This window comes from Melozone crissalis, unplaced genomic scaffold (genome assembly GCF_028551555.1).
Source record: "Melozone crissalis strain CALT ecotype California unplaced genomic scaffold, PUWL_Pcris_2 ptg000005l_1, whole genome shotgun sequence".
Classification (NCBI taxonomy): domain Eukaryota; kingdom Metazoa; phylum Chordata; class Aves; order Passeriformes; family Passerellidae; genus Melozone; species Melozone crissalis.
Genome location: NW_026535783.1, coordinates 62,714,850 through 62,726,352, shown reverse-complemented (window position 1 = coordinate 62,726,352; position 11,503 = coordinate 62,714,850).

The following is an 11,503-nucleotide window of genomic DNA, read 5'->3' as shown; positions in this document are numbered from 1 at the left end:
TACCCTTCCTAAATCCATGCTGGCTGGGTCTGATACCCTGGCCATCTTGTAAATTTTGCGTGATGGCGCTTAATATAAACTGTTCCATTATTTTGCCAGGTACTGAGGTCAGGCTGACTGGTCTATAATTACCAGGATCTTCCTTTGCACCTTTTTTGTGAATGGGTATCACATTGGCCAGCTTCCAGTCATCCGGAACCTCACCAGTGAGCCATGACTGTTGGTAAATGATGGAGAGTGGCTTTGCAAGCTCGTTTGCCAGCTCTCTCATTACCCTGGGGTGGATCCTCTCTGGTCCCATAGATTTATGAATATCCAAGCATTTCAGTAGTTCTATGACTGCCTCCTCTTGGATAATGGGGGGACCATTCTGCTCCCTGTCACCATCAACCAGCCCAGGCGGGCAGGTGTCTTGAGGGAAAGTCATCTTCCCACTAAAAACTGAGGCAAAATAGGCATTAAGCACTTCTGCTTTTTCTGCATCTGCAGATACTAAGTTCCCTCCTTTGTCCAATAAAGAACAAAGGCTGGTCTTACCTTTCCTTCTACCATTAATGTATTTATAAAAGCATTTTTTATTATCCTTTACAGAAGTTGCCATTCTAAGTTCAAACTGAGCTTTGGCCTCCCTAATTTTTTTTCTGCATGCTCTAGCAGCCTTCTTGAATACTTCCTTAGAGACCTGACCCTTCTTCCAACGCTGATACATCCTCTTTTTATTCTTAAATTCCTCCAAAACCTCCTTGTCCAGCCAGGCTGGACATTTACCCCGTTGACTGATCTTTTGGCACACAGGGATGGTTTGTTTCTGTGCCCTCAAGATCTCTGTTTTGAGGTATGCCCACCCTTCCTGAACTCCTTTGTTTTTTAGGACTGCTTCCCAAGGGACGCTCTGAATAAGTCTCCTAAACAGGCCAAAGTCTGCCCTCCTGAAGTCCAATGCAAGAGTTTTACTGGTGCTCTTCCTGACTTCACCAAATATTGAGAACTCTATTATTTTGTGATCACTCTGCCCCAAGCAACCTCCAACCACCACATTTCCCACCAGTCCATCTCTCTTTGCAAACAGCAAATCTAACATAGTCCCTCCCCTGGTGGGTTCACCCACCAGCTGCAACAAAAAGTTGTCCTCCATACATTCTAAGAATTTCCTGGACTGCCTCTTTATTGCTGTATTAAGTTCCCAGCAGATGTCTGGTAGGCTGAAGTCACCCACGAGAACAAGGGCTGATGATCTTGAAACATTACCTAGCTGCTTATAGAATAAGTGATCTACCTCTTCTTCCTGGTCGGGTGGACAATAACAGACTCCCAGTATGGTGTCAGCCTTGTTGGCCTTCCCCTTTATTCTTACCCATAGACATTCAACTTCATCTTCCTTAGTTTCAATTTCGATAGCATCAAAAGTTTGCTTAATATAAAGGGCCACCCCTCCACCTCTTCTTCCTTTCCTGTCTCTCCTGAAGAGCTTGTATCCATCCAGTGCAGTACTCCAGTTATGTGAGTCCTCCCACCATGTTTCCATGATGACAACTACATCATAGCTCTGCAGTTGCACCATGAACTCCAGCTCTTCTTGTTTGTTACCCATGCTGCGTGCATTGGTATACGTGCACCTCATCTGAGCTACTGACTTCACCCCTAACTCAGCCTTGCAATTCTTGGGCCTGTTTCCAGATAGCTCAGCTGGTTCCCTTCCCCCTTCAAACCTAGTTTAAAGCTCTCTCAATGAGGTCTGCCAGTTCATGAGCTAAAAACCTTTTGCCCTTAACAGAGAGGTGTACCCCATCTGGTTCCAGCAGAGAAGATGCTGTAAAAGTTTCCCCATGATCAAAGAATCCAAAATTTTGCCGATGACACCAACCCTTAAGCCACTTGTTGATGATGCGGATTCTTCTGTTTCTTTCATCATTTTCCTCCGCCACCAAAGGGACTGAGCAGAACACTACCTGTGCTCCTGCCCTATCAACTACCTGACCCAGTACCCTGAAGTCCTTTCTAATTGCCTTGACACTCCTCTTCTCAATCTCATCACTGCCAGCCTGGAGTATCAGCAGTGGGTAATAATCAGAGGGCTGAATCAGCCCAGGAAGTCTCTCAGTGATATTTTGTACCCGGGCCCCAGGGAGGCAACAGACTTCCCTGTGGGATGGGTCTGGTCGACATATAGGGCCCTCAGTTCCCTTCAGGAGGGAATCACCTACTACGATTACCCTTCTTTTCTTCTTGATGCTAGAGGTAGTGATCCGTCTTGCAGATGAATCATAATTGGGGGGTTCACTGGGCAGGCAATTCTCTCCTAAATCATCTAGTTGGGTCTCTCTATCCAGGATCTCATACCTATTCTGAAGTGGTACTTGGCTGGATGATGGGGAGGGGGAGGACTTTGTGTTATTACCTCCCCGAATGGGGACCCGTTTCCACTCCTCTTCATCCACCAGGTGCCCTTCTGTTGCCTGAGAGCGGGAGGCATGTAAGTCCTCAGTCTCTTGGTCAGAAGCCTCCCTTAAAAATGGTAGGGCTGAACTCTACCAGTCTATTTCCCTTTCACTTTCCCTGATACTCCTTAACCTTCCGACTTCCTCCCTAAGCTCAGCCACCAGTGAAAGGAGGTCATTCACTTGTTCACACCGCAGGCAGGTCTCCTCCACAACACTCCCTGAAGCCACCGATAAGCTCAAACACTCTGGACACGGATGGGTCTGTACAGATGCATCCTTTTTGGAGGGCCCAACTTAGTCACTTATACCAGCCACAGCTTTTGAACGTGTAGAAACCATTACTGACAAACACCTCAAAAATAACCAGGCAGCAGAAAGACCTCAAACAACACAGAGCACTCCTTACTAGCAAGAAAGAAAGTGAAATCAGTGATCAAAGAGAGAAAGGACTGGTCAATTACAACAGAGAAAGCAGGTGAAAGAAATGTCTAGGTCTGCTGCAGCTGGAGTCAAAAATTAAGTGTATGGGTTTTGAAGTTGGGAAGGGATTCCAGATCAGATGATTTTAACTAACTTGCATTACTAAATGCATGATCTTCAAACAAACACATTGGCAACAAATATCATGACATAAGTCATGTTGGTATTCCTTGCACTGAGCAAAGGAAGGGGAGAAGGAAGGCATGGAGTTTCCAGGAGTATCCAAATAAATCCACTTTATTCTGGATCAATATGGAATTTTCATGAAGTAAAAACATTAAGTGGAGGGCTCTTCACCCATTTCTTTTTTTACTAAAATTCAGTGAAAGATACTATTTTGGAGTGTAAAGACTTTAATGTTGAAAACATGAATGTGCTGAGAGAATTTGAAGTCTGGGCCGATGACAATTCACTGTTGAAAATCGAAGTCTAAAACTTTTCAAATTAAATGACCCAGGATGAAGTAGGAAACACAAGTCCTTCCCTTGAACCTCGACTTGCCTCTTCTAGCCCATTCTTGAAAGCGTTAGGCAAAGAGGATCCCACAGAAATCAGAGGAGCATCACGGTCTATCCCTAAAAGGCAACTGTAGATGTGGAACAACTTGGGAATTAGAGGGACATCAATGAGCCACTTGTGAGTCCAACTGTTAGTGAAGAGCTCTTTTCCAAAGAAATGCTTGCTTCTCTCAAGGAAGCTGAGCAGCAGGACATTATGGCTCATGTAGCTGGCAGGTACAAAGCAGATAAAGCAGGAAATTTGTGGAAATGAACCCTGGTATTCACTGGTCAGAGCAGGATGAAGAATCCATTTTATCAGACTCTGGCTCTTAGTAATAAAGGAAGAAAGCTCTATTTATTATATCAGGCCCAGCTGTTCACGGTCAGAGGCAGTATCAGCTGCTCAGCAGAAGGCACAGCTTTAACTCCAGCTCATCATGCCTGGAGGCAGCCCTGGAAGTGCTCCTGCACCTCAGCTGGTGCCAGAGCACAGGGACACCCGCACACCCTCCTTAGACCCCTGTGTGCCATAAAACTAAAGGCATCTCCCAGCCAACCATCCAATCCAGCACTTAGCGCAGAGCATGTCACTGCCAGTGACATCAGCATGAAAAAATACAGAGAAAAGTGCAATTACAAAACATATTGGGGGCTTAGTATAATACAGGAAAAATACAGATTTTGGTACTTACCTTCATAAATGAGCATACCTACTAGCTCTTTTCCCTAAATTATGGTTAAACATCTGCACTTCCCATGGCAATGTCCTAAAATTCTTCCGTTCATGCATTCCCAGCTAGCAGAGCTCTTACACAGCCTGTTTTTTCTCTTTAGCATAAGGAAGGACTTAGTTCAGATGAACTGTGCTGCTTCCTCTGAAAGATATACAATTACGGAAACAGTATCTGCAAAGTCATAGGTTCTTTAAGGCAGGCCTCTGGTATGTAAAATAGGGAGTGTTTATATTTAGCATCATGTACACATAAGATAACAATCAAACCATTTTCTTACCTCCATGAAAAATAGTTTTTGTGCTCCCAGATATGGCACAGCCAAATAAGGCCGAACTCAGACACAAATGCCTTCCTCGCCATACAAATGGCCAAACCAGTGACAGCTGCCGGTGTCACTTCTGCGGTCCCCAGTGCCCCAAGCGCGGATCCAAGCGGCGTCTCACCTGCCCAGCTCATTCTGGCCCGCGGATCCGAGCCCGTCCCGGAGCGTCAGGAGCAAGGATGGGAGCTCAGCAGCTCGGGCTCGATGCCGTGTGCTCCGCTCGGGGCTCCCGAGAGCTCCTGCGGGGCCGGAGCAGCCCCGGGCAGCGGGAGCAGCTCCTGCTGCGGCAGCTGGGCAGCCTCGGGGGCTGCGGGGCCCGACCCAGCAGCGGCGCGCCCTCAGCAAAGCTCCGGGCCGGCCGCGAGAAGGGCGGGATCTGCTCCAGGGATCCCTGCCGTGCCCGAATCCAGAGCCCGCGGGAGAGGCCGCCTGGGGCATAGCGACCTTTTGGGAGCGCTGCCAAAGGGACCCGGGTCTCTCCTCGCCGCCTGCGGGCATCGGCTCATTGCAGGGACCTGTCAGTCGGAGCAGGGCTCGTCCAGGCCGGAGACTGCTGCAAAACAGGCCGTCAAAACATCCGATCCGCAATTCCTCCGTGCCAGCGCCTGTGCTGCATAGGAGGAATCCCACACCTGTGAAAAACTGCTGAGCATTCACAGCAGCCTCAGCAGCCGTGGTTTTACACCATCGCAGAGCAGTGTGCTTGTGAATTCTCAGCCAGCCTGACAAGCATTTTAAAGGTTTCTGCAGTCAATCAGTAAATTGATCATTGATTTTAAGGTTTAAAAAATTCAAAATTAGAGTAAGAATTTAAAACAGTTACATTACAACAACTTACCCATATCCCAAATGAATTTTTGCATTGAAATTTTTGAGGAGACAAACCTCTTACAAACTAGGGTAACTGTGTTTTCTCTATAGGGAAACACCTTACAAATACTATTACAACTGAGTTTTCTCTGCAGGTTCCATTAAACACAGACTAAAAATATATAACAGGAAATAATTGTAAGCTGAGTTGTTAAGTTACAAAATGCAGCAAAGGCATGTTGTACCTGTCTGTGTGCATAAACACATTTGCTCTCTCATCTCTCGACTCATTCTGCAAGTTGCAATAAACAGCTGAATGCTCTCAAGTAGCTCCAAGTCGTTCCTCTTACCATCCTGAATGAATGGGTAAAAGTAGCAATAAACAATATAAACAACTCTTCAGTTCTATTATAGTTTAACTCTTAAAAGATAAGTTTTTACTTTTGTCTTCCAGAGGAAGCAGATGTACCAAACACACAAAGAGAACATGATTTTACACAGTGCTGTTTGGTCTGGCAGGTGGTGTGGTCAAGAGCTGCTTTCCTCAGGAACTGGTGGAGAATCCCTCTCTAAGCCTCAAGAGCTGCAAAGTGAGTAAAGCCTGAAGGGACCAACATGCATTTCATGTGTTAGATGGTAATCCTTCCATACTCTGAGCGGTGTTTAATAAAGCAGTTAAGGGATACTGGAAAAACATCCTCTCCTGATTTGATCTGTGATTTGCAGGTAAGAAAAAATGTTGGTTTTCCAAAAAGAAAAAGAATATTTACATTGAGGAATTCCCTAGACCTGCCTGAGGAGGTTGCACTTTAGAGAAGTCAATGAAGCAATATAGGGATCAGAAGGAAACTTAGAGTAGAGTTGAGAATAAAAACACAGAAACACACATTACAACTATTAACCCATTTGATACACTGAATGGCTACGACTCTGTAACTTTTATTTCAAGTTGTACACATTTTCATGTATATTTTCCTCACATTTATTTTTAAGTAAGACTGTACAAAGAAAGTAAGGAAAAGCATGAAGTACAGTTAATACTTTCCAAAGAGTGATGTTAAATACAGGCAGAATCAAATAGTGCCAAACCATGTCAAGCAATTTCTGAAGGCATCTGAAGTCTGCTGGTAAGTCACTAACTGAAAGGAATGATAGAAAAACCAGAATAAATGTAAAAAAAGACAAGACTGGCTATCACATCTTTAAAAAATATCCATGCATAAGTACCTTTTATTATGATAGACAGTTTGTCCTGTTCAGGTCAGTGAAAGGATTCTTGCTGCCTGCAGTGGGCTGGAAGCTGCATACTTTGTGAAAAGATGACAGAGAAAACATTAAACTGATCTGTATATGCTTTGTAATCAGTCTCTGTTTTCTCCAATTAAAGTGAGATACGTGCTTATAAATCACAACCATTCCTCTGCTCTCTGTAAGTCTTATTTTGTATTTCACACCACTCTTAAAATTGAATTTGCTGTTCTCCTTTCTATTCTTCTAGCATTGAAATTTTTGTCCTTACACGAGTAAGGACAAAAATGCTGACAGCTCACAGCAAAGAGTCAGAAAGTGCATCCCACTTGTGTGGTTTTTTGTTTTTTTATTGCTATGTCACATACATGTGTCACCCTCCCCTTAAATGAATTTCACTATAGTTATTCATATCTGCCAAATATCACAGTCATTCAGCAAAGGATTAATTTGTTTCAAAAGTCAGACTCCTAGAGTCAGTGCCCTCCATGAAGCTGTGTTCCCATCAAAAGAGACCTCCTCAACAAAGCCTCCTGGTTTTACCCTGGGAGTTAGGAGCAGAAGAGCCAGCTGAGCACGTCTACAGCTGCCAAAATCTCCTGCAGCCCCTCATGCCTCCAAGCTGGGCTAGATTTTCACATCTATCTATCTATCTATCTATCTATCTATCTATCTATCTATCTATCTATCTATCTATCTATCTAAAGAAGATGAGTGTACCTTCCACCTCAGGAGCTCATCTCCTGTACCCAAGACCCCTGCCCTGCACCCCATGTCTGTAGGGTCCATGTCTGTATGGGAGACCCTTTTTCTTCTGGAGCAGCAAATGAGGCACAATAGATCCCACAGGTCGATTAAATTGATCAAGGTGCCCTCTTGAAGGCACCTGAACCAAGGATGAGATCTCCACCAGCTCTACAGGCAGTTTGGACACCCAGCTCCCATGGAGGCACAGGTACATGGGAAACTAAAGTACAGCCTGAAATTATTAAATATCAACTGTAATGCACCTCATTTTTACTGGGGGAAGTAATGACTGCAAATACCATGCAGTCCAACTACAGAAACTTTATGTAGCTGCCTAAGCGTGTTTGAGAGCATTTTTAAGGGGAGATGCCATGTTTTATTTGCCTGTCCAAAAGGACATGAGTGTTCTGCAGGTCTTGGGTGGTATCTGTAGGCTCTTTATGGACATTTTACATTTAAAACAGTATTAGGTGGCTGTGCTGAGACCACAGAACTAAATTCTAGATACCTGATTTTTTAGAGACTTGACAAGCCTTCATATACAATCTTGGAGCAACCTAGAAGAGAAAAGACAAAAACTTAGGCAAAAGTTATGGGAATTTATAAAATCAGAAAGTTTTGGGAAAGCTGCAAAAGGCAGGCCTCAGAGACAGCAGAACTTTGATTAGATCTCAGCAGTAGCCATGAGATAGGTCAGCAGAAAAATTATGTAAAAAGTAGAAAAGTAAGGACAAATAGAACAATGGTTTAGATTGTTCTATTTGCTGCTTGTTCAGATTGACTTAAGCTGCAGAAAAGTATGTCTAGCAAGATATTAGGAACTTCTAAGCTTAATGATGGAGTTTTGTGCATTGTGTTTTAAGGCTTACAAGCAGGTAAGCAGGTCAGGTATTCTATTTGAAATAAGCAAGTCTTGTTTTAACAAGCTTGTTTTAATGTGTGCTTACAGTGGTTGGGTAGAACTACTGTCAATGTGCTTTTGCTTTGTGTGATTGGTCAAAAAACTTTTAAAGTAAGTTGTAGCACTAAGTTTTTGGTCTGCTCTTTGGGATCTGAGCTGATGGCGTCTTCCCATTGTCATAACCGTGTATTGAGACTGGTGCTGAAAAATAAAACAGCTCAAGGTGTGTTCCTCAGCAGTCTCGTCCCATTCATTATTTGTACATAGAGCCCCAGCTGGTGATATTCCTGAGAACCATGGGTAGTTTAAATGATAAAGAAGTTCCAAGGTATCAGTCAGTCCAGTGGATTACTGTCTTTAAATTAAAAATCAAAAGTATACACATGCCTTGTTTCCTAGGGGGAAAAGAGAAGAAAATAGAATTCTAGTATTTTAATCTTGGGCTTTAATCAGATTTAATGGAAATATTGGACAGAATGAAAAAGATTTTGGATTAGATTTTAAACCAGCCCTGCAATTCTCATCCTTAATAGCTTTAGCAAAGTGTCTTTATACTATAGGTACCTCAGAAAAGAATTTGAAATAAATTTCTGTGGAAACATGCTGCTATAAAACAAGTACACATTCTTAAGGTTATGCTTTCTTCACACAGATGTTTCAAACATATAAAATTACAAACATATAAATATATGTGTATATATATATGTATATGTATGTATATGTATATGTATATGTATATGTATATGTATATGTATATATCTGTTAAAGGAGAGAATGCATGGTTCTAAATTTGGAGCACTACTTTTGGAAGCACAGATGATACTTAATACAGAGATAGTAAAAGAAATTGAAAATCCACTATTAGCAGTGGCCAACTAGTTCTGAGGTCTTATAATTGCTGTAATTTATAATCAGGTCTACTTTCTGCAGTGAGTTGTGTAGGAATTAGTAAAGTTAAGAAGATTTTTAGAAAGCTGGAAAAGAAACAGAAAGAGCCAAGTAACTTAGAGTTAGCTGCAAACTCTGAAAGTAGAAAAAGTTACAATAGTACACCAAGCGAGGACATTAAACAATAACTTGAGTCTTAGGCTTGGCTAAGATAGACCTTAAGACTGCAGGAAAATATGCTTAGCAAGATCGTAGAAGGTTTTAAGCTTAAAATGGAATATTGTATATTCTTAATAGAAAGAAGACAAGCACTGTGTGCAGCAGGTGTGTGTGTACTTTTAGTAATCAGTTAAAACAACTGTCTGTAAGCTTTAGCAATATGCTATTGGCTAAAAAGTTTTTAAGATGCTCTAACAAAGAAATCTTTGGCTGCTGCTGGCTGTACGTGAGCTTTGCCATGTTCCTATTTTCTCAGCCATGTAACGAGGCTGATGCTGCTAATAAAGCTCAAGTAATGTACCCCAGCAATCCCGTCCCGTTCATGAAAAGGAAAAACGCCAACACAGGTTGGAGCTCAAGAAGCCAAAGGGAGCGTGCAGGACAGGTGACTGCGCTGTGACTGCAGCCCCAGGAGGGGTCACCTTGGCGGCTCAGGAGTGGCTCTGCTGTCCATCTGCCATGTGCCCGCTGCTCCTGCGTCCTGTGAGTCCTGACAGCAGGAGCTGCTCCCTGCTGCGGGCCAGCTCCTCTGCCTGGAGTCCCTTCCCGTGCTGGCAGTACAAGCTCCCTCTTGCCCGGAGCCAAATGCGTGCCTGTGCCTTGGGCTGGCTTTGCCAGGTCTCTTTTTCCAAGTGTTTGACTCCCAGGCTTCTGCCCCAGCCCAGGGACATTCGTTATTTCCATCCCCAGTTGGTTTTACATGGTGAACCATTGTGGCTTTACCTAAGAGGTGAATCATTAAGGTGGTGGTGCTTTCCTGTACACAATGTCCTGTTAAGACCAAGAAGAAGCTGCTCCTGCAGCTTGGCTTGTGGCTGTTCCCACACCGTTTATCCCACACTGCATGACTAAAGAAAGTCTGTCCTTTTCCTTACTAAGTTGAGGCTACAGCTGAGTGCAAATACGTGTTAAAAAGGAATAAATGCCAGAATCCTCTTACATTTTTCCCCTCCCCAGCCACGGTGCTGCCTGAGGGGGTTCTAGATATGGACACGGCTCTCAGACAAATAACCTCAGATGGATGTTTCACAGACAAGACAGGTCTATTGCCCACAGCTGGACAGGCCTGTGAGGAACTGGGTGTCAGGGCCTGTCCTACACTCGCCAGAGCTTCAGGATCAGTGAAGAAACAGGGACAAACATTGATGTGGTAACTCATCATGGAAATGAGAAGTGCCCCAAAGGTAATCTCAGTTTAAAAGGGAAATTCATTATGGATTGCTACAACTTCACTGCTTAGACACAGTGATCACTGCCTGTTACAGGATGGCTACAGAATGGCACAACTCTGCTGACCCTTTATATAAACAGAGAAAAATGCATTTCAGCTCCCATAATTGAGTATGTTACAGGTTTCTCTAAGCGCTGCCTACATATATCTGTGTGTGTCTGTATGTAAAGAACCAAACATGGACTGAATTATCTGCATATACACAGAGGAGTTGTGCTCTCAGCAGAGTCTCGGAGTTTTCTCAGCAGCCTCTGCAGTGAGTTCTGAGCCAACGTGGGGCTCTGCTGTCAGCCCAAATCTGCGCTTCCCTTGCCCAGCCTGAGTGCAGGTGGGGCATGTGCTGGGCATGGCTGGAGATTTGCATGGCCAAAATCCTCCAGCATTTACATCTGCTCATGGCTTTGGGTAGCACAAATCACAGAACACTCATTGCAGCTGACAAATGGCATTTCTTGCAGATTGCTACAGCCACACTGCTGATCCACAAATACATGAGAATCAATTTCAGTTAGAAAATGTTATTTATTACAAATTGCTACACCCACACTGACAATACAGAACAATACAAATCTCAGTTTAAATTAAAAACCAGGAATTTATTAGATTATTACAACCAGTCTGTGTAAAGATCTACAAATACCAACTTCAGGTAAGAAAAACTTATTTATTGCCAAAATCTACAACAACTCACTATACACAAAGATCAATTAAGTGTTTAAGGACTTAATTTATTACCTATTACTACAAATGTACATCCCACACATAAATACAAAAATACACATTCCCTCTCTAAAAAGACCTACAATACAAATTCAATTTATAGAATTACACAACTATACCACTCTATACATGTTGAAATTGAATTAAAAACATACATATATGAAGATATATATAAATACAAGTATAAAAATCTAGAGATGTAAATATAGATAAAACATCACATATTACATACAATATAGATATCAGTAGATATATAAAACAA